The 24,268-nt window shown below is 48.4% G+C and overlaps 1 protein-coding gene across 1 annotated transcript in view; it reads right to left on the bottom strand.

Moving 5' to 3' along the window:
* LOC146822058 (uncharacterized) overlaps positions 1–24,268 on the bottom strand; it is a 42,589-nt gene that overhangs the window by 5,755 nt on the left and 12,566 nt on the right. The gene's annotated exons all lie outside the window — the stretch shown is intronic.

Here is a 24,268-nt window from a genome sequence, read left to right as displayed (position 1 = left end):
GGCGACCATAGTACTGAGCGAGTACAGCTTTGAGAGAGTACAGCTTTGAGTCAGTGACCATGGAACCATGGAGACCATAGTACAGTGAGAGTGCAGCTTTGAGAGAGTAAAGCTTTGAGTCAGTGAGCATGGAACCAAGGAGACCATAGTACCAAGAGAGTACAGCTTTGAGTCAGTGAGTGTGGACCCAATGAGACCATAGTACCAAGAGAGTACAGCTTTGAGTCAGTGAGCATCTAACCAAGGAGACCATAGTAACAAGAGAGTACAGCTTTGAGTCAGTGAGTGTGGAACCAATTAGACCATAGTACCAAGAGAGTACAGCTTTGAGTCAGTGAGCATGGAGCCAAGGAGACCATAGTACCGAGAGGGTACAGCTTTGAGTCAGTGAGCTTGGAACCAAGGAGACCATAGTACCGAGAGAGTACAGCTTTGAGTCAGTGAGCATGGAACCAAGGAGACCATAGTACAGAGAGAGTACAGCTTTGAGTCAGTGAGCACGGAACCAAGGAGACCATAGTAACAAGAGAGTACAGCTTTGAGCCAGTGGACATGGAACCAAGGAGACCATAGTACCGAGATAGAACAGCTTTGAGAGAGTACAGCTTTGAGTCAGTAAGTATGGAACCAAGGAGACCATAGTACCGAGACAGTACAGCTTTGAGTCAGTGAGCATGGAACGAGGAAGACCATAGTACCGAGAGAGTATAGCTTTTAAGAGAGTACAGCTTTGAGTCAGTGAGTGTGGAACCAATGAGACCATAGTACCAGTTCCACGGAGACCATAGTACCGAGAGTGTACAGCTGTGAGTCACTGAGCGTGGAAACAAGGAGACCATAGTAACGAGAGAGTACAGCTTTGAGTCAGTGAGCATGGAGCCAAGGAGACCATAGTACCGAGAGAGTACAGCTTTGAATCAGTGAGCATGGAACCAAGGAGCCCATACTACCGAGAGAGTACAGCTTTGAGTCAGTGAGCATGGAACCAAGAAGACCATAGTACCGAGAGAGTACAGCTTTGAGTCAGTGAGCACGGAACCAAGGAGACCATAGTAACGAGAGAGTACAGCTTTGAGGCAGTGGACATGGAACCAAGGAGACCATAGTACCGAGAGTGTACAGCTTTGAGAGAGTACAGCTTTGAGTCAGTGAGCACGGAACCAAGGAGACCATAGTACCGAGAGAGTACAGCTTTGAGTCAGTGAGCATGGAACCAAGGAGACCATAGTTCTGAGAGAGTACAGCTTTGAGAGAGTAAAGCTTTGAGTCAGTGAGCATGGAACCATGGAGACCATAGTACCGAGAGACTACAGCTTGAAGTCGGTGAGTGTGGAACCAATGAGACCATAGTACCAAGAGAGTACAGCTTTGAGTCAGTGAGCATGGAACCAAGGAGACCATAGTAACGAGAGAGTACAGCTTTGAGTCAGTGAGCATGGAACCAAGGCGACCATAGTACCGAGAGAGTACAGCTTTCAGTCAGTGAGCTTGAACCAAAGAGACCATAGTACCGAGAGAGTACAGCTTTGAGTCAGTGAGCATGGAACCAAGGAGACCATAGTACCGAGAGAGTACAGCTTTGAGAGAGTACAGCTTTGGGTCAGTGAGCATGGAACCAAGGAGACCATAGTACCAAGAGAGTGCAGCTTTGAGTCAGTGAGCATGGAGCAAGGCGTCCATAGTACTGAGCGAGTACAGCTTTGAGAGAGTACAGCTTTGAGTCAGTGACCATGGAACCATGGAGACCATAGTACAGAGAGAGTGCAGCTTTGAGAGAGTAAAGCTTTGAGTCAGTGAGCATGGAACCAAGGAGACCATAGTACTAAGAGAGTAGAGCTTTGAGTCAGTGAGCATGGAACCAAGGAGACGAAAGTAATGAGAGAGTACAGCTTTGCGTAAGTGAGCATGGAACCAAGGAGACCATAGTAACAAGAGAGTACAGCTTTGAGTCAGTGAGTGTGGACCCAATGAGACCATAGTACCAAGAGAGTACAGCTTTGAGTCAGTGAGCATGGAACCAAGGAGACCATAGTAACAAGAGAGTACAGCTTTGAGTCAGTGAGTGTGGAACCAATGAGACCATAGTACCAAGAGTGTACAGCTTTGAGTCAGTGAGCATGGAGCCAAGGAGACCATAGTACCGAGAGGGTACAGCTTTGAGTCAGTGAGCTTGGAACCAAGGAGACCATAGTACTGAGAGAGTACAGCTTTGAGTCAGTGAGCTTGGAACCAAGGAGACCATAGTACCGAGAGAGTACAGCTTTGAGTCAGTGAGCATGGAACCAAGGAGACCATAGTACCGAGAGAGTACAGCTTTGAGTCAGTGAGCACGGAACCAAGGAGACCATAGTAACAAGAGAGTACAGCTTTGAGCCAGTGGACATGGAACCAAGGATACCATAGTACCGAGATAGAACAGCTTTGAGAGAGTACAGCTTTGAGTCAGTAAGCATGGAACCAAGGAGACCATAGTACCGAGAGAGTACAGCTTTGAGTCAGTGAGCATGGAACGAGGGAGACCATAGTACCGAGAGAGTACAGCTTTAAAGAGAGTACAGCTTTGAGTCAGTGAGTGTGGAACCAATGAGACCATAGTACCAGTTCCACGGAGACCATAGTACCGAGAGTGTACAGCTGTGAGTCACTGAGCGTGGAAACAAGGAGACCATAGTAACGAGAGAGTACAGCTTTGAGTCAGTGAGCATGGAGCCAAGGAGACCATAGTACCGAGAGAGTACAGCTTTGAATCAGTGAGCATGGAACCAAGGAGCCCATACTACCGAGAGAGTACAGCTTTGAGTCAGTGAGCATGGAACCAAGGAGACCATAGTACCGAGAGAGTACAGCTTTGAGTAATTGAGCACGGAACCAAGGAGACCATAGTAACGAGAGAGTACAGCTTTGAGGCAGTGGACATGGAACCAAGGAGACCATAGTACCGAGAGTGTACAGCTTTGAGAGAGTACAGCTTTGAGTCAGTGAGCACGGAACCAAGGAGACCATAGTACCGAGAGAGTACAGCTTTGAGTCAGTGAGCATGGAACCAAGGAGACCATAGTTCTGAGAGAGTACAGCTTTGAGAGAGTAAAGCTTTGAGTCAGTGAGCATGGAACCATGGAGACCATAGTACCGAGAGACTACAGCTTGAAGTCGGTGAGTGTGGAACCAATGAGACGATAGTACCAAGAGAGTACAGCTTTGAGTCAGTGAGCATGGAACCAAGGAGACCATAGTAACGAGAGAGCACAGCTTTGAGTCAGTGAGTGTGGAACCAATGAGACCATAGTACCAAGAGAGTACAGCTTTGAGTCAGTGAGCATGGAGCCAAGGAGACCATAGTAACAAGAGAGTACAGGTTTGAGTCAGTGAGCATGGAACCAAGGATACCATAGTACCGAGAGAGTACAGCTTTGAGTCAGTGAGCTTGGAACCAAGGAGACCATAGTACTGAGAGAGTACAGCTTTGAGTCAGTGAGCTTGGAACCAAGGAGACCATAGTACCGAGAGAGTACAGCTTTGAGTCAGTGAGCACGGAACCAAGGAGACCATAGTAACAAGAGAGTACAGCTTTGAGCCAGTGGACATGGAACCAAGGAGACCATAGTACCGAGATAGAACAGCTTTGAGAGAGTACAGCTTTGAGTCAGTAAGCATGGAACCAAGGAGACCATAGTACCGAGAGAGTACAGCTTTTTTGTCAGTGAGCATGGAACGAGGGAGACCATAGTACCGAGAGAGTACAGCTTTGAGTCAGTGAGCATGGAACCAAGGAGACCATAGTACCGAAAGAGTACAGCTTTGAGAGAGTAAAGCTTTGAGTAAGTGAGCATGGAACCAAGGAGACCATAGTACCGAGAGACTACAGATTGAAGTCAGTGAGTGTGGAACCAATGAGACCATAGTACCGAGAGAGTACAGCTTTGAGTCAGTGAGCATGGAACCAAGGAGACCATAGTACCGAGGGACTACAGCTTGAAGTCAGTGAGTTTGGAACCAATGAGACCATAGTACCGAGAGAGTACAGCTTTGAGCCAATGAGCATGGAACCAAGGAGACCATAGTACTGAGAGAGTTGAGCTTTGAGTCAGTGAGCATGGAACCAAGGAGACCATAGTACTGAGAGAGTAGAGCTTTGAGTCAGTGAGCATGGAACCAAGAAGACCATAGTACCTAGAGAGTACAGCTTTGAGCCAGTGAGCATGGAACCAAGGCGACCATAGTACCGAGAGAGTACAGCTTTGAGTCAGTGAGCATGGAACCAAGAAGACCATAGTACCGAGAGAGTACAGCTTTGAGTCAGCGAGCACGGAACCAAGGAGACCATAGTAACGAGAGAGTACAGCTTTGAGGCAGTGGACATGGAACCAAGGAGACCATAGTACCGAGAGTGTACAGCTTTGAGAGAGTACAGCTTTGAGTCAGTGAGCACGGAACCAAGGAGACCATAGTACCGAGAGAGTACAGCTTTGAGTCAGTGAGCATGGAACCAAGGAGACCATAGTTCTGAGAGAGTACAGCTTTGAGAGAGTAAAGCTTTGAGTCAGTGAGCATGGAACCATGGAGACCATAGTACCGAGAGACTACAGCTTGAAGTCGGTGAGTGTGGAACCAATGAGACCATAGTACCAAGAGAGTACAGCTTTGAGTCAGTGAGCATGGAACCAAGGAGACCATAGTAACGAGAGAGTACAGCTTTGAGTCAGTGAGCATGGAACCAAGGCGACTATAGTACCGAGAGAGTACAGCTTTCAGTCAGTGAGCTTGAACCAAAGAGACCATAGTACCGAGAGAGTACAGCTTTGAGTCAGTGAGCATGGAACCAAGGAGACCATAGTACCGAGAGAGTACAGCTTTGAGAGAGTACAGCTTTGAGTCAGTGAGCATGGAACCAAGGAGACCATAGTACCAAGAGAGTGCAGCTTTGAGTCAGTGAGCATGGAGCAAGGCGTCCATAGTACTGAGCGAGTACAGCTTTGAGAGAGAACAGCTTTGAGTCAGTGACCATGGAACCATGGAGACCATAGTACAGAGAGAGTGCAGCTTTGAGAGAGTAAAGCTTTGAGTCAGTGAGCATGGAACCAAGGAGACCATAGTACTAAGAGAGTAGAGCTTTGAGTCAGTGAGCATGGAACCAAGGAGACCAAAGTAATGAGAGAGTACAGCTTTGAGTCAGTGAACATGGAACCAAGGAGGCCATAGTAACGAGAGAGTACAGCTTTGCGTAAGTGAGCATGGAACCAAGGAGACCATAGTAACAAGAGAGTACAGCTTTGAGTCAGTGAGTGTGGACCCAATGAGACCATAGTACCAAGAGAGTACAGCTTTGAGTCAGTGAGCATGGAACCAAGGAGACCATAGTAACAAGAGAGTACAGCTTTGAGTCAGTGAGTGTGGAACCAATGAGACCATAGTACCAAGAGAGTACAGCTTTGAGTCAGTGAGCATGGAGCCAAGGAGACCATAGTACCGAGAGGGTACAGCTTTGAGTCAGTGAGCTTGGAACCAAGGAGACCATAGTACTGAGAGAGTACAGCTTTGAGTCAGTGAGCTTGGAACCAGGGAGACCATAGTACCGAGAGAGTACAGCTGTGAGTCAGTGAGCATGGAACCAAGGAGACCATAGTACCGAGAGAGTACAGCTTTGAGTCAGTGAGCACGGAACCAAGGAGACCATAGTAACAAGAGAGTACAGCTTTGAGCCAGTGGACATGGAACCAAGGAGACCATAGTACCGAGATAGAACAGCTTTGAGAGAGTACAGCTTTGAGTCAGTAAGCATGGAACCAAGGAGACCATAGTACCGAGAGAGTACAGCTTTGAGTCAGTGAGCATGGAACGAGGGAGACCATAGTACCGAGAGAGTACAGCTTTAAAGAGAGTACAGCTTTGAGTCAGTGAGTGTGGAACCAATGAGACCATAGTACCAGTTCCACGGAGACCATAGTACCGAGAGTGTACAGCTGTGAGTCACTGAGCGTGGAAACAAGGAGACCATAGTAACGAGAGAGTACAGCTTTGAGTCAGTGAGCATGGAGCCAAGGAGACCATAGTACCGAGAGAGTACAGCTTTGAATCAGTGAGCATGGAACCAAGGAGCCCATACTACCGAGAGAGTACAGCTTTGAGTCAGTGAGCATGGAACCAAGGAGACCATAGTACCGAGAGAGTACAGCTTTGAGTCATTGAGCACGGAACCAAGGAGACCATAGTAACGAGAGAGTACAGCTTTGAGGCAGTGGACATGGAACCAAGGAGACCATAGTACCGAGAGTGTACAGCTTTGAGAGAGTACAGCTTTGAGTCAGTGAGCACGGAACCAAGGAGACCATAGTACCGAGAGAGTACAGCTTTGAGTCAGTGAGCATGGAACCAAGGAGACCATCGTTCTGAGAGAGTACAGCTTTGAGAGAGTAAAGCTTTGAGTCAGTGAGCATGGAACCATGGAGACCATAGTACCGAGAGACTACAGCTTGAAGTCGGTGAGTGTGGAACCAATGAGACCATAGTACCAAGAGAGTACAGCTTTGAGTCAGTGAGCATGGAGCCAAGGAGACCATAGTAACAAGAGAGTACAGGTTTGAGTCAGTGAGCATGGAACCAAGGATACCATAGTACCGAGAGAGTACAGCTTTGAGTCAGTGAGCTTGGAACCAAGGAGACCATAGTACTGAGAGAGTACAGCTTTGAGTCAGTGAGCTTGGAACCAAGGAGACCATAGTACCGAGAGAGTACAGCTTTGAGTCAGTGAGCACGGAACCAAGGAGACCATAGTAACAAGAGAGTACAGCTTTGAGCCAGTGGACATGGAACCAAGGAGACCATAGTACCGAGATAGAACAGCTTTGAGAGAGTACAGCTTTGAGTCAGTAAGCATGGAACCAAGGAGACCATAGTACCGAGAGAGTACAGCTTTTTTGTCAGTGAGCATGGAAAGAGGGAGACCATAGTACCGAGAGAGTACAGCTTTGAGTCAGTGAGCATGGAACCAAGGAGACCATAGTACCGAAAGAGTACAGCTTTGAGAGAGTAAAGCTTTGAGTAAGTGAGCATGGAACCAAGGAGACCATAGTACCGAGAGACTACAGATTGAAGTCAGTAAGTGTGGAACCAATGAGACCATAGTACCGAGAGAGTACAGCTTTGAGTCAGTGAGCATGGAACCAAGGAGACCATAGTACCGAGGGACTACAGCTTGAAGTCAGTGAGTTTGGAACCAATGAGACCATAGTACCGAGAGAGTACAGCTTTGAGCCAATGAGCATGGAACCAAGGAGACCATAGTACTGAGAGAGTTGAGCTTTGAGTCAGTGAGCATGGAACCAAGGAGACCAAAGTACCGAGAGAGTAGACCTTTGAGTCAGTGAGCGTGGAACCAAGGAGACCTTAGTACCGAGAGAGTACAACTGTGAGTCAGTGAGCATGGAACCAAGGAGACCATAGTACCGAGAGAGTACAGCTGTGAGTCAGTGAGCATGGAACCAAGGGCACCATAGTACCGAGAGAGTACAGCTGTGAGCCAGTGAGCATGGAACCAAGGAGACCATGGTACCGAGAGAGTACAGCTTTGAGACAGTGGACATGGAACCCATGAGGCCAAAGTACTGAGAGACTACAGCTTAAAGTCAGTGAATGTGGAACCAATGGGACAATGAGACCATGGTACCGAGAGAGTACAGCTGTGAGTCAGTGAGCATGGAAACAAGGAGACCAAAGTACCGAGGGAGTAGAGCTTTGAGTCAGTGAGCTTGGAACCAAGGAGACCATATTACCGAGAGAGTAGAGCTGTAAGTCAGTGAGCGTGGAATCAAGGAGACCATGGTACCTAGAGAGTACGGCTGCGAATCAGTGAGCGTGGAACCAAGGAGATCATAGTACCAAAAGAGTACAGCTTTGAGTCAGTAAGCATGGAACCAGGGAGACCATAGTACCGAGAGAGTACAGCTTTGAGCCAGTGGACATGGAACCCATGAGGCCAAAGTACTGAGAGACTACAGCTTGAAGTCAGTTAGTGTGGAACCAATGAGACCATAGTACCGAAAGAGTGCAGCTTTGAGTGAGTGAGCATGGAACCAAGGAGACCATAGTAACAAGAGAGTACAGCTTTGAGTCAGTGAGCATGGAACAAAGGAGACCATAGTACTGAGAGAGTGCAGCTTTGAGCCAGTGGACATGGAACCCATGAGGCCAAAGTACTGAGAGACTACAGCTTGAAGTCAGTGAGTGTGGAACCAATAAGACCATAGTACCGAGAGAGTACAGCTTTGAGTGAGTGAGCACGGAACCAAGGAGACCATAGTAACGAGAGAGTACACCTTCGAGTCAGTGAGCATGGAATCAAGGAGACCATAGTACCGAGAGAGTACAGCCTTGAGTCAGTGAGCATGGAGCCAAGGAGACCATAGTACCGAGAAAGTACAGCTTTGAGTCAGTGAGCACGGAACCAAGGAGACCATAGTACGGAGAGGGTACAGCTTTGAGTCAGTGAGCATGGAGACAAGGAGACCATAGTAACAAGAGAGTACAGCTTTGAGTCATTGAGCATGGAACCAAGGAGACCATAGTACAGAGAGAGTACAGCTTTGAGTCAGTGAGCATGGAACCAAGGCGACCATAGTACCGAGAGAGTATAGCTTTCAGTCAGTGAGCTTGAACAAAAGAGACCATAGTACCGAGAGAGTACAGCTTTGAGTCAGTGAGCATGGAACCAAGGAGACCATAGTACCGAGAGAGTACAGCTTTGAGAGAGTACTGCTTTGAGTCAGTGAGCATGGAACCAAGGAGACCATAGTACCGAGAGAGTGCAGATTTGAGTCAGTGAGCATGGAGCAAGGCGACCATAGTACTGAGCGAGTACAGCTTTGAGAGAGTACAGCTTTGAGTCAGTGACCATGGAACCATGGAGACCATAGTACAGTGAGAGTGCAGCTTTGAGAGAGTAAAGCTTTGAGTCAGTGAGCATGGAACCAAGGAGACCATAGTACCAAGAGAGTACAGCTTTGAGTCAGTGAGTGTGGACCCAATGAGACCATAGTACCAAGAGAGTACAGCTTTGAGTCAGTGAGCATCTAACCAAGGAGACCATAGTAACAAGAGAGTACAGCTTTGAGTCAGTGAGTGTGGAACCAATTAGACCATAGTACCAAGAGAGTACAGCTTTGAGTCAGTGAGCATGGAGCCAAGGAGACCATAGTACCGAGAGGGTACAGCTTTGAGTCAGTGAGCTTGGAACCAAGGAGACCATAGTACCGAGAGAGTACAGCTTTGAGTCAGTGAGCATGGAACCAAGGAGACCATAGTACAGAGAGAGTACAGCTTTGAGTCAGTGAGCACGGAACCAAGGAGACCATAGTAACAAGAGAGTACAGCTTTGAGCCAGTGGACATGGAACCAAGGAGACCATAGTACCGAGATAGAACAGCTTTGAGAGAGTACAGCTTTGAGTCAGTAAGTATGGAACCAAGGAGACCATAGTACCGAGACAGTACAGCTTTGAGTCAGTGAGCATGGAACGAGGAAGACCATAGTACCGAGAGAGTATAGCTTTTAAGAGAGTACAGCTTTGAGTCAGTGAGTGTGGAACCAATGAGACCATAGTACCAGTTCCACGGAGACCATAGTACCGAGAGTGTACAGCTGTGAGTCACTGAGCGTGGAAACAAGGAGACCATAGTAACGAGAGAGTACAGCTTTGAGTCAGTGAGCATGGAGCCAAGGAGACCATAGTACCGAGAGAGTACAGCTTTGAATCAGTGAGCATGGAACCAAGGAGCCCATACTACCGAGAGAGTACAGCTTTGAGTCAGTGAGCATGGAACCAAGAAGACCATAGTACCGAGAGAGTACAGCTTTGAGTCAGTGAGCACGGAACCAAGGAGACCATAGTAATGAGAGAGTACAGCTTTGAGGCAGTGGACATGGAACCAAGGAGACCATAGTACCGAGAGTGTACAGCTTTGAGAGAGTACAGCTTTGAGTCAGTGAGCACGGAACCAAGGAGACCATAGTACCGAGAGAGTACAGCTTTGAGTCAGTGAGCATGGAACCAAGGAGACCATAGTTCTGAGAGAGTACAGCTTTGAGAGAGTAAAGCTTTGAGTCAGTGAGCATGGAACCATGGAGACCATAGTACCGAGAGACTACAGCTTGAAGTCGGTGAGTGTGGAACCAATGAGACCATAGTACCAAGAGAGTACAGCTTTGAGTCAGTGAGCATGGAACCAAGGAGACCATAGTAACGAGAGAGTACAGCTTTGAGTCAGTGAGCATGGAACCAAGGCGACCATAGTACCGAGAGAGTACAGCTTTCAGTCAGTGAGCTTGAACCAAAGAGACCATAGTACCGAGAGAGTACAGCTTTGAGTCAGTGAGCATGGAACCAAGGAGACCATAGTACCGAGAGAGTACAGCTTTGAGAGAGTACAGCTTTGAGTCAGTGAGCATGGAACCAAGGAGACCATAGTACCAAGAGAGTGCAGCTTTGAGTCAGTGAGCATGGAGCAAGGCGTCCATAGTACTGAGCGAGTACAGCTTTGAGAGAGTACAGCTTTGAGTCAGTGACCATGGAACCATGGAGACCATAGTACAGAGAGAGTGCAGCTTTGAGAGAGTAAAGCTTTGAGTCAGTGAGCATGGAACCAAGGAGACCATAGTACTAAGAGAGTAGAGCTTTGAGTCAGTGAGCATGGAACCAAGGAGACCAAAGTAATGAGAGAGTACAGCTTTGCGTAAGTGAGCATGGAACCAAGGAGACCATAGTAACAAGAGAGTACAGCTTTGAGTCAGTGAGTGTGGACCCAATGAGACCATAGTACCAAGAGAGTACAGCTTTGAGTCAGTGAGCATGGAACCAAGGAGACCATAGTAACAAGAGAGTACAGCTTTGAGTCAGTGAGTGTGGAACCAATGAGACCATAGTACCAAGAGTGTACAGCTTTGAGTCAGTGAGCATGGAGCCAAGGAGACCATAGTACCGAGAGGGTACAGCTTTGAGTCAGTGAGCTTGGAACCAAGGAGACCATAGTACTGAGAGAGTACAGCTTTGAGTCAGTGAGCTTGGAACCAAGGAGACCATAGTACCGAGAGAGTACAGCTTTGAGTCAGTGAGCATGGAACCAAGGAGACCATAGTACCGAGAGAGTACAGCTTTGAGTCAGTGAGCACGGAACCAAGGAGACCATAGTAACAAGAGAGTACAGCTTTGAGCCAGTGGACATGGAACCAAGGATACCATAGTACCGAGATAGAACAGCTTTGAGAGAGTACAGCTTTGAGTCAGTAAGCATGGAACCAAGGAGACCATAGTACCGAGAGAGTACAGCTTTGAGTCAGTGAGCATGGAACGAGGGAGACCATAGTACCGAGAGAGTACAGCTTTAAAGAGAGTACAGCTTTGAGTCAGTGAGTGTGGAACCAATGAGACCATAGTACCAGTTCCACGGAGACCATAGTACCGAGAGTGTACAGCTGTGAGTCACTGAGCGTGGAAACAAGGAGACCATAGTAACGAGAGAGTACAGCTTTGAGTCAGTGAGCATGGAGCCAAGGAGACCATAGTACCGAGAGAGTACAGCTTTGAATCAGTGAGCATGGAACCAAGGAGCCCATACTACCGAGAGAGTACAGCTTTGAGTCAGTGAGCATGGAACCAAGGAGACCATAGTACCGAGAGAGTACAGCTTTGAGTCATTGAGCACGGAACCAAGGAGACCATAGTAACGAGAGAGTACAGCTTTGAGGCAGTGGACATGGAACCAAGGAGACCATAGTACCGAGAGTGTACAGCTTTGAGAGAGTACAGCTTTGAGTCAGTGAGCACGGAACCAAGGAGACCATAGTACCGAGAGAGTACAGCTTTGAGTCAGTGAGCATGGAACCAAGGAGACCATAGTTCTGAGAGAGTACAGCTTTGAGAGAGTAAAGCTTTGAGTCAGTGAGCATGGAACCATGGAGACCATAGTACCGAGAGACTACAGCTTGAAGTCGGTGAGTGTGGAACCAATGAGACGATAGTACCAAGAGAGTACAGCTTTGAGTCAGTGAGCATGGAACCAAGGAGACCATAGTAACGAGAGAGCACAGCTTTGAGTCAGTGAGTGTGGAACCAATGAGACCATAGTACCAAGAGAGTACAGCTTTGAGTCAGTGAGCATGGAGCCAAGGAGACCATAGTAACAAGAGAGTACAGGTTTGAGTCAGTGAGCATGGAACCAAGGATACCATAGTACCGAGAGAGTACAGCTTTGAGTCAGTGAGCTTGGAACCAAGGAGACCATAGTACTGAGAGAGTACAGCTTTGAGTCAGTGAGCTTGGAACCAAGGAGACCATAGTACCGAGAGAGTACAGCTTTGAGTCAGTGAGCACGGAACCAAGGAGACCATAGTAACAAGAGAGTACAGCTTTGAGCCAGTGGACATGGAACCAAGGAGACCATAGTACCGAGATAGAACAGCTTTGAGAGAGTACAGCTTTGAGTCAGTAAGCATGGAACCAAGGAGACCATAGTACCGAGAGAGTACAGCTTTTTTGTCAGTGAGCATGGAACGAGGGAGACCATAGTACCGAGAGAGTACAGCTTTGAGTCAGTGAGCATGGAACCAAGGAGACCATAGTACCGAAAGAGTACAGCTTTGAGAGAGTAAAGCTTTGAGTAAGTGAGCATGGAACCAAGGAGACCATAGTACCGAGAGACTACAGATTGAAGTCAGTGAGTGTGGAACCAATGAGACCATAGTACCGAGAGAGTACAGCTTTGAGTCAGTGAGCATGGAACCAAGGAGACCATAGTACCGAGGGACTACAGCTTGAAGTCAGTGAGTTTGGAACCAATGAGACCATAGTACCGAGAGAGTACAGCTTTGAGCCAATGAGCATGGAACCAAGGAGACCATAGTACTGAGAGAGTTGAGCTTTGAGTCAGTGAGCATGGAACCAAGGAGACCATAGTACTGAGAGAGTAGAGCTTTGAGTCAGTGAGCATGGAACCAAGAAGACCATAGTACCTAGAGAGTACAGCTTTGAGCCAGTGAGCATGGAACCAAGGCGACCATAGTACCGAGAGAGTACAGCTTTGAGTCAGTGAGCATGGAACCAAGAAGACCATAGTACCGAGAGAGTACAGCTTTGAGTCAGTGAGCACGGAACCAAGGAGACCATAGTAACGAGAGAGTACAGCTTTGAGGCAGTGGACATGGAACCAAGGATACCATAGTACCGAGAGTGTACAGCTTTGAGAGAGTACAGCTTTGAGTCAGTGAGCACGGAACCAAGGAGACCATAGTACCGAGAGAGTACAGCTTTGAGTCAGTGAGCATGGAACGAAGGAGACCATAGTTCTGAGAGAGTACAGCTTTGAGAGAGTAAAGCTTTGAGTCAGTGAGCATGGAACCATGGAGACCATAGTACCGAGAGACTACAGCTTGAAGTCGGTGAGTGTGGAACCAATGAGACCATAGTACCAAGAGAGTACAGCTTTGAGTCAGTGAGCATGGAACCAAGGAGACCATAGTAACGAGAGAGTACAGCTTTGAGTCAGTGAGCATGGAACCAAGGCGACTATAGTACCGAGAGAGTACAGCTTTCAGTCAGTGAGCTTGAACCAAAGAGACCATAGTACCGAGAGAGTACAGCTTTGAGTCAGTGAGCATGGAACCAAGGAGACCATAGTACCGAGAGAGTACAGCTTTGAGAGAGTACAGCTTTGAGTCAGTGAGCATGGAACCAAGGAGACCATAGTACCAAGAGAGTGCAGCTTTGAGTCAGTGAGCATGGAGCAAGGCGTCCATAGTACTGAGCGAGTACAGCTTTGAGAGAGAACAGCTTTGAGTCAGTGACCATGGAACCATGGAGACCATAGTACAGAGAGAGTGCAGCTTTGAGAGAGTAAAGCTTTGAGTCAGTGAGCATGGAACCAAGGAGACCATAGTACTAAGAGAGTAGAGCTTTGAGTCAGTGAGCATGGAACCAAGGAGACCAAAGTAATGAGAGAGTACAGCTTTGAGTCAGTGAACATGGAACCAAGGAGGCCATAGTAACGAGAGAGTACAGCTTTGCGTAAGTGAGCATGGAACCAAGGAGACCATAGTAACAAGAGAGTACAGCTTTGAGTCAGTGAGTGTGGACCCAATGAGACCATAGTACCAAGAGAGTACAGCTTTGAGTCAGTGAGCATGGAACCAAGGAGACCATAGTAACAAGAGAGTACAGCTTTGAGTCAGTGAGTGTGAAACCAATGAGACCATAGTACCAAGAGAGTACAGCTTTGAGTCAGTGAGCATGGAGCCAAGGAGACCATAGTACCGAGAGGGTACAGCTTTGAGTCAGTGAGCTTGGAACCAAGGAGACCATAGTACTGAGAGAGTACAGCTTTGAGTCAGTGAGCTTGGAACCAGGGAGACCATAGTACCGAGAGAGTACAGCTGTGAGTCAGTGAGCATGGAACCAAGGAGACCATAGTACCGAGAGAGTACAGCTTTGAGTCAGTGAGCACGGAACCAAGGAGACCATAGTAACAAGAGAGTACAGCTTTGAGCCAGTGGACATGGAACCAAGGAGACCATAGTACCGAGATAGAACAGCTTTGAGAGAGTACAGCTTTGAGTCAGTAAGCATGGAACCAAGGAGACCATAGTACCGAGAGAGTACAGCTTTGAGTCAGTGAGCATGGAACGAGGGAGACCATAGTACCGAGAGAGTACAGCTTTAAAGAGAGTACAGCTTTGAGTCAGTGAGTGTGGAACCAATGAGACCATAGTACCAGTTCCACGGAGACCATAGTACCGAGAGTGTACAGCTGTGAGTCACTGAGCGTGGAAACAAGGAGACCATAGTAACGAGAGAGTACAGCTTTGAGTCAGTGAGCATGGAGCCAAGGAGACCATAGTACCGAGAGAGTACAGCTTTGAATCAGTGAGCATGGAACCAAGGAGCCCATACTACCGAGAGAGTACAGCTTTGAGTCAGTGAGCATGGAACCAAGGAGACCATAGTACCGAGAGAGTACAGCTTTGAGTCATTGAGCACGGAACCAAGGAGACCATAGTAACGAGAGAGTACAGCTTTGAGGCAGTGGACATGGAACCAAGGAGACCATAGTACCGAGAGTGTACAGCTTTGAGAGAGTACAGCTTTGAGTCAGTGAGCACGGAACCAAGGAGACCATAGTACCGAGAGAGTACAGCTTTGAGTCAGTGAGCATGGAACCAAGGAGACCATAGTTCTGAGAGAGTACAGCTTTGAGAGAGTAAAGCTTTGAGTCAGTGAGCATGGAACCATGGAGACCATAGTACCGAGAGACTACAGCTTGAAGTCGGTGAGTGTGGAACCAATGAGACCATAGTACCAAGAGAGTACAGCTTTGAGTCAGTGAGCATGGAGCCAAGGAGACCATAGTAACAAGAGAGTACAGGTTTGAGTCAGTGAGCATGGAACCAAGGATACCATAGTACCGAGAGAGTACAGCTTTGAGTCAGTGAGCTTGGAACCAAGGAGACCATAGTACTGAGAGAGTACAGCTTTGAGTCAGTGAGCTTGGAACCAAGGAGACCATAGTACCGAGAGAGTACAGCTTTGAGTCAGTGAGCACGGAACCAAGGAGACCATAGTAACAAGAGAGTACAGCTTTGAGCCAGTGGACATGGAACCAAGGAGACCATAGTACCGAGATAGAACAGCTTTGAGAGAGTACAGCTTTGAGTCAGTAAGCATGGAACCAAGGAGACCATAGTACCGAGAGAGTACAGCTTTTTTGTCAGTGAGCATGGAACGAGGGAGACCATAGTACCGAGAGAGTACAGCTTTGAGTCAGTGAGCATGGAACCAAGGAGACCATAGTACCGAAAGAGTACAGCTTTGAGAGAGTAAAGCTTTGAGTAAGTGAGCATGGAACCAAGGAGACCATAGTACCGAGAGACTACAGATTGAAGTCAGTGAGTGTGGAACCAATGAGACCATAGTACCGAGAGAGTACAGCTTTGAGTCAGTGAGCATGGAACCAAGGAGACCATAGTACCGAGGGACTACAGCTTGAAGTCAGTGAGTTTGGAACCAATGAGACCATTGTACCGAGAGAGTACAGCTTTGAGCCAATGAGCATGGAACCAAGGAGACCATAGTACTGAGAGAGTTGAGCTTTGAGTCAGTGAGCATGGAACCAAGGAGACCATAGTACTGAGAGAGTAGAGCTTTGAGTCAGTGAGCATGGAACCAAGAAGACCATAGTACCTAGAGAGTACAGCTTTGAGCCAGTGAGCATGGAACCAAGGAGACCATAGTACCGAGAGAGTACAGCTTTGACTCAGTGAGCATGGAACCAAGGAGACCATAGTACCGAGAGAGTACAGCTTTGAGCCAGTGAGCATGGAACCAAGTAGATCATAGTACTGCCAGAGTACAGCTTTGAGTCAGTGGACATGGAACCCATGAGGCCAAAATACTGAGAGACTACAGCTTGAAGTCAGTGAGTGTGGTACCAACGAGACCATAGTACCAGTTCCACGGAGACCATAGTACTGAGAGCGTACAGCTGTGAGTCAGTGAGCGTGGAAACAAGGAGACCATAGTTACGAGAGAGTACAGCTTTGAGTCAGTGAGCATGGAACCAAGGAGACCATAGTACCGAGAAAGTACAGCTTTGAATCAGTTAGCATGGAACCAAGGAGCCCATAGTACCGAGAGAGTACAGCTTTGAGTCAGTAAGCATGGAACCAAGGAGACCATAGTACCGAGAGAGTATAGCTTTGAGTCAGTGAGCACGGAACCAAGGAGACCATAGTACCGAGAGAGTACAGCTTTGAGTCAGTGAGCATGGAACCAAGGAGTCCATAGTACCGAGAGAGTACAGCTTTGAGAGAGTACAGCTTTGAGTCAGTGATCATGGAACCAAGGAGACCATAGTTCCGAGAGAGTACAGCTTTGAGAGAGTAAAGCTTTGAGTCAGTGAGCATGGAACCATTGAGACCATAGTACCGAGAGACTACAGCTTTGAGGCAGTGGACATGGAACCAAGGAGACCATACTACCGAGAGTGTACAGCTTTGAGAGAGTACAGCTTTGAGTCAGTGAGCACGGAACCAAGGAGACCATAGTACCGAGAGAGTACAGCTTTGAGTCAGTGAGCATGGAATGAAGGAGACCATAGTTCAGAGAGAGTACAGTTTTGAGAGAGTAAAGCTTTGAGTCAGTGAGCATGGAACCATGGAGACCATAGTACAGAGAGACTACAGCTTGAAGTCGTGAGTGTGGAACCAATGAGACCATAGTACCAAGAGAGTACAGCTTTGAGTCATTGAGCATGGAACCAAGGAGACCATAGTAACGAGAGAGTACAGCTTTGAGTCAGTGAGTGTGGAACCAATGAGACCATAGTACCAAGAGAGTACAGCTTTGAGCCAGTGGACATGGAACCAAGGAGACCATAGTACCGAGATAGTACAGCTTTGAGAGAGTACAGCTTTGAGTCAGTAAGCATGAAACCAAGGAGACCATAGTACCGAGAGAGTACAGCTTTTTCGTCAGTGAGCATGGAACGATGGAGACCATAGTACCGAGAGAGTACAGCTTTGAGAGAGTACAGCTTTGAGTCAGTGAGCATGGAACCAAGGAGACCATAGTACCGAGAGAGTACAGCTTTGAGAGAGTAAAGCTTTGAGTCAGTGAGCATGGAACCAAGGAGACCATAGTACCGAGAGACTACAGCTTGAAGTCAGTGAGTGTGGAACCAATGAGACCATAGTACCGAGAGAGTACAGCTTTGAGTCAGTGAGCATGGAACCAAGGAGACCATAGTACCGAGGGACTACAGCTTGAAGTCAGTGAGTTTGGAACCAATGAGACCATAGTACCGAGAGAGTACAGCTTTGAGCCAATGAGCATGGATCCAAGGAGACCATAGTACTGAGAGAGTTGATCTTTGAGTTAGTGAGCATGGAACCAAGGAGACCATAGTACTGAGAGAGTAGAGCTTTGAATCAGTGAGCATGGAACAAAGGAGACCATAGTACCGAGAGAGTAGAGCTTTGAGCCAGTGAGCATGGAACCAAGGAGACCATAGTACCGAGAGAGTAGAGCTTTGACTCAGTGAGCATGGAACCAAGGAGACCATAGTACCGAGAGAGTACAGCTTTGAGCCAGTGAGCATGGAACCAAGTAGATCATAGTACTGCCAGAGTACAGCTTTGAGTCAGTGGACATGGAACCCATGAGGCCAAAATACTGAGAGACTACAGCTTGAAGTCAGTGAGTGTGGAACCAACGAGACCATAGTACCAGTTCCACGGAGACCATAGTACCGAGAGCGTACAGCTGTGAGTCAGTGAGCGTGGAAACAAGGAGACCATAGTAACAAGAGAGTACAGCTTTGAGTCAGTGAGCATGGAACCAAGGAGACCATAGTACCGAGAAAGTACAGCTTTGAATCAGTGAGTATGGAACCAAGGAGCCCATAGTACCGAGAGAGTACAGCTTTGAGTCAGTAAGCATGGAACCAAGGAGACCATAGTACCGAGAGAGTACAGGTTTGAGTCAGTGAGCACGGAACCAAGGAGACCATAGTAACGAGAGAGTACAGCTTTGAGGCAGTGGACATGGAACCAAGGAGACCATAGTACCGAGAGTGTACAACTTTGAGAGAGTATAGCTTTGAGTCAGTGAGCACGGAACCAAGGAGACCATATTACCGAGAGAGTACAGCTTTGAGTCAGTGAGCATGGAACCAAGGAGACCATAGTACCGAGAGAGTACAGCTTTGAGAGAGTACAGCTTTGAGTCAGTGAGCATGGAACCAAGGAGACCATAGTTCAGAGAGAGTACAGCTTTGAGAGAGTAAAGCTTTGAGTCAGTGAGCATGGAACCATGGAGACCATAGTACCGAGAGACTACAGCTTTGAGGCAGTGGACATGGAACCAAGGAGACCATGCTACCGAGAGTGTACAGCTTTGAGAGAGTACAGCTTTGAGTCAGTGAGCACGGAACCAAGGAGACCATAGTACCGAGAGAGTACAGCTTTGAGTCAGTGAGCATGGAATGAAGGAGACCATAGTTCCGAGAGAGTACAGTTTTGAGAGAGTAAAGCTCTGAGTCAGTGAGCATGGAACCATGGAGACCATAGTACAGAGAGACTACAGCTTGAAGTCGGTGAGTGTGGAACCAATGAGACCATAGTACCAAGAGAGTACAGCTTTGAGTCAGTGAGCATGGAACCAAGGAGACCATAGTAACGAGAGAGTACAGCTTTGAGTCAGTGAGTGTGGAACCAATGAGACCATAGTACTAAGAGAGTACAGCTTTGAGTCAGTGAGCATGGAGCCAAGGAGACCATAGTAACAAGAGAGTACAGGTTTGAGTCAGTGAGCATGGAACCAAGGAGACCATAGTACCGAGAGAGTACAGCTTTGAGTCAGTGAGCTTGGAACCAAGGAGACCATAGTACTGAGAGAGTACAGCTTTGAGTCAGTGAGCTTGGAACCAAGGAGACTATAGTACCGAGAGAGTACAGCTTTGAGTCAGTGAGCATGGAACCAAGGAGACCATAGTACCGAGAGAGTACAGCTTTGAGTCAGTGAGCACGGAACCAAGGAGACCATAGTAACAAGAGAGTACAGCTTTGAGCCAGTGGACATGGAACCAAGGAGACCATAATACTGAGATAGTACAGCTTTGAGAGAGTACAGCTTTGAGTCAGTAAGCATGGAATCAAGGAGACCATAGTACCAAGAGAGTACAGCTTTTTCGTCAGTGAGCATGGACCGAGGGAGACCATAGTACCGAGAGAGTACAGCTTTGAGAGAGTACAGCTTTGAGTCAGTGAGCATGGAACCAAGGAGACCATAGTACCGAGAGAGTACAGCTTTGAGAGAGTAAAGCTTTGAGTCAGTGAGCATGGAACCAAGGAGACCATAGTACCGAGGGACTACAGCTTGAAGTCAGTGAGTTTGGAACCAATGAGACCATAGTACCGAGAGAGTACAGCTTTGAGCCAATGAGCATGGATCCAAGGAGACCATAGTACTGAGAGAGTTGAGCTTTGAGTCAGTGAGCATGGAACCAAGGAGACCATAGTACTGAGAGAGTAGAGCTTTGAGTCAGGGAGCATGGAACCAAGGAGACCATAGTACCGAGAGAGTACAGCTTTGAGCCAGTGAGCATGGAACCAAGGAGACCATAGTATCGAGAGAGTAGAGCTTTGAGTCAGTGAGCATGGAACCAAGGAGACCATAGTATCGAGAGAGTACAGCTTTGAGCCATTGAGCATGGAACCAAGTAGATCATAGTACTGCGAGAGTACAGCTTTGAGTCAGTGGACATGGAACCCATGAGGCCAAAATACTGAGAGACTACAGCTTGAAGTCAGTGAGTGTGGAGCCAATGAGACCATAGTACCAGTTCCACGTAGACCATAGTACAGAGAGCGTACAGCTGTGAGTCAGTGAGCGTGGAAACAAGGAGACCATAGTAACGAGAGAGTACAGCTTTGAGTCAGTGAGCATGGAGCCAAGGAGACCATAGTACCGAGAGAGTACAGCTTTGAATCAGTGAGCATGGAACCAAGGAGCCCATAGAACCGAGAGAGTACAGCTTTGAGTCAGTGAGCATGGAACCAAGGAGACCATAGTACCGAGAGAGTACAGCTTTGAGTCAGTGAGCACGGAACCAAGGAGACCATAGTACCGAGACTGTACAGCTTTGAGTCAGTGAGCATGGAACCAATGAGACCATAGTACCGAGAGAGCACAGCTTTGAGTCAGTGAGCACGGAACCAAGGAGACCATAGTAACGAGAGATTCAAGCTTTGAGAGAGTACAGCTTTGAGCCAGTGGACATGGAACCCATGAGGCCATAGTACTGAGAGACTTCAGCTTGAAGTCAGTGAGTGTGGAACCAATGAGACGATAGTACCGAGAGAGACTAGTACAACTTGGAGTCAATGAGTGTGGAATTAATGAGACCACAGTACCCGGGGAGTACAGCTTAGAGTAAGTAAGTGTGGAACCCCTGAGGCCACAGTACCCAGAGAGTACAGCTTGGAATCAGTGAGCGTGGAACCCGTGAGGCCACGGTACCAAGAGAGTCCAGGTTGGAATCAGTGAGCTGGGAACTCATGAGACCACAGTAATGAAAGTGTACAGCTTGGTGTCAGTGAGTGTGAAACTTTAACCCATGAGACCACATTACCGAGAGAGTACAGCTTGGAGTCAGTCAGAATGGAACCCGCGAGACCACAGTAGGAGAGAGAGAGTACAGGTTGGAGTCAGTGAGCATGGAACCTGTGAGACAACAGTACTGAGAGAGTACAGCTTGGTGTAAGTAAGTGTGGAACCAGTGAGACCACAGGACCGAGAGAGTACAGCTTGGAGTCAGTGAGCATGGAACCCGTGAGGCCACAGTACAGAGAAAGTACAGCTTGGAGTTAGTGAGCCTGGAACCGGTGAGACCACAGTACTGAGAGAGTATAGCTTGGAGTCAGTGTTTGTGGAACCCAGGAGCCCACAGTACCAAAACAGTCCTGTTTGGAATCAGTGAGCGTGGAACCCATGAGGCCACAGTACTGAAAGTGTACAGCTTGGAGTCAGTGAGTGTGGAACTTTATCCCATGAAACCACAGTACAGTGAGAGTACAGCTTGGAGTCAGTGAGAATGGAACCTATGAAACCACAGTACAGATATAGTACATCTTTGAGTCAGTGAGTGTTGCACCTGAGGGGTTGTAGTGCTGAGAGAGTACAACTTGGAGTCAGTGAGTATGAAACCCATGAGACCACAGTACAGAGAGAGTACAGCTTGGAGTCAGTGAGTGCTGCACACGTGAGGCTGTAGTGCTGGGGAGCTCAGTCTGGTGTCAGTGAGTGTAGTATAGTGCATGGAAGCGCTAGGTTTGATGTGTGTGAGCGTGGAACCCATGAGACTGGTCCTGGGAGAGCTCAGCTTGATGGAGGTCAGTGTGGGACTTAGCAGGCTCTACTACTGCAAGAGATGAACTCAGTGGTAGTGAGGGCCTGCCACTGAGTCTTTGGCACTAGGGGGTCGCAGCCTAGCGTCCTCCGCCCTAGCAGGCTCTACTACTACAAGAGATGAGCTCAGTGTGAGTTGAAGGCCTGCCACTGAGTCTTTGGCACTAGGGGGTCGCAGCCTGGTGCCCCCCGCCCTAGCAGGCTCTACTGCTACAAGATATGAGCTCAGTGTGAGTGAGGGCCTGCCACTGAGTCTTTGGCACTAGGGGGTCGCAACTTGGCGCCCTTCGCCCTAACAGGCTCTAATACTGCAAGAGATGAGCTCAGGGTAAGTGAGGGCCTGCCACTGAGTCTTTGGCACTACGGGGTCGCAGCCTGGCGCCTTCCGCCCTGGCAGGCTCTAATACAAGAGATGAGCTCAGTGTGAGTGAGTGCCTGCCTCTGAGCCTCTGGTACTAGGGGTCCACAGCCTGGTGCCCTCTGGGCCTAGCAGGCTCTAATACTACAAGAGATGAGCTCAATATGAGTGAGTGTCTGCCACGGAATCTCTGGTACTAGGGGGCCACAGCCTGTTGCCCTCCGGGCCTAGCATGCTCTAATACTACAAGAGATGAGCTCAGTGTGAGTGAGTGCCTGCCTCTGAGTCTCTGGTACTAGGGGTCCACAGCCTGGTGTCCTCCGGGCCTAGCAGGATCTAATACTACAAGAGATGAGCTTAGTGTGAGTGAGTGTCTGCCACGGAATCTCTGGTACTAGGAGGCCGCAGCCTGGTTCCCTCCAGGCCTAGCATGCTCTAATTCTACAAGAGATGAGCCCAGTGTGAGTGAGTGCCTGCCTCTGAGTCTCTGGTACTAGGGGTCCACAGCCTGGTTCCCTCAGGGCCTAGCAGGCTCTAATACTACAAGAGATGAGCTCAGTGTGAGTAAGTGCCTGCCACTGAATATCTGGTACTAGGAGGCCGCAGCCTGGTGCCCTCCAGGCCTAGCATGCTCTAATTCTACAAGAGATGAGCCCAGTGTGAGTGAGTGCCTGCCTCTGAGTCTCTGGTACTAGGGGTCCACAGCCTGGTTCCCTCAGGGCCTAGCAGGCTCTAATACTACAAGAGATGAGCTCAGTGTGAGTGAGTGTCTGCCACGGAATCTCTGGTACTAGGAGGCCGCAGCCTGGTTCCCTCCAGGCCTAGCATGCTCTAATTCTACAAGAGATGAGCCCAGTGTGAGTGAGTGCCTGCCTCTGAGTCTCTGGTACTAGGGGTCCACAGCCTGGTTCCCTCAGGGCCTAGCAGGCTCTAATACTACAAGAGATGAGCTCAGTGTGAGTAAGTGCCTGCCACTGAATCTGTGGTACTAGGAGGCCGCAGCCTGGTGCCCTCCAGGCCTAGCATGCTCTAATTCTACAAGAGATGAGCCCAGTGTGAGTGAGTACCTGCCACTGAGTTTTTGGGACTAGGGGGCCTTGTGTGAATCAGAGGCAAACATGGCAAACCTAGTAACCAGCATCGATGCTGTACCTGGAATCAAGGACCGGGCAGCTCCTCTTTCCGGGTGACTCTCGGGCTGAAGCTCAGTCGAACACTGAATACCCCCAGGATAGTGGTGTGGGTTTAGATAACATAACATAACGTGTATTTGTAAAGTGCACGTTCACCACTACGGGTATATTGGCGCTGAATAACAGATGTTTGTTGTTACCCAACTCAATGGTACTCATTTCATCGACCTCAGATGGATAAAAGGCTCAGTGGACCCACTGGGATTTGAACCTGTGACCATGAGGTTGAACAGAGGCTGCTGCAGTGGATGCATTAGTCCACTGATCCACCAGACCCGGCTACAGCCTGCACTTTCATAACTCTGTAACTTGACTGTGTACTAACCTGAGGGGCTTGAGCTATGCAGCCTGAAGAATAGTCCCAATACAAAAAAACGTACTAAAGTTCTGAGGCATATTCAATGATGGATGCTACAAACACTGCTTGGCCATAAAGTGCATGTGATATATGTGCAGCTTGACCCGGAAGTTCAAGGTCTTGAGTTTTCGACTTCACAAGCACCTGAAGGTCAAAGCCAATAGGGGCAGTACTTGGCAGTTCAGTGAGCTCTCAGGAGAATCTGGGTTTCCACGGACAGCCTCAGTGCTTGCCAGAAGGATGGATCATCGCCTTTGAGCCACGGAGGCCACAGAAGACTGACGTCACTCCATGCTATAGGGGAGAGTGAGGCAACTGATGATACAATACTGGCAGAGAGACGTGTGCCCTACCAGAGAGAGGCAAAACACTGGATTCAGTACATGGAAGTGTGAAACCCTTGCTATTGTATGTAA

The sequence above is a fragment of the Triturus cristatus genome, chromosome 6, assembly GCF_964204655.1.
Source record: "Triturus cristatus chromosome 6, aTriCri1.1, whole genome shotgun sequence".
NCBI lineage: Eukaryota > Metazoa > Chordata > Amphibia > Caudata > Salamandridae > Triturus > Triturus cristatus.
Note: the sequence above shows the minus strand (reverse complement) of the source record. Positions and strands in the feature narration are given on the sequence as shown.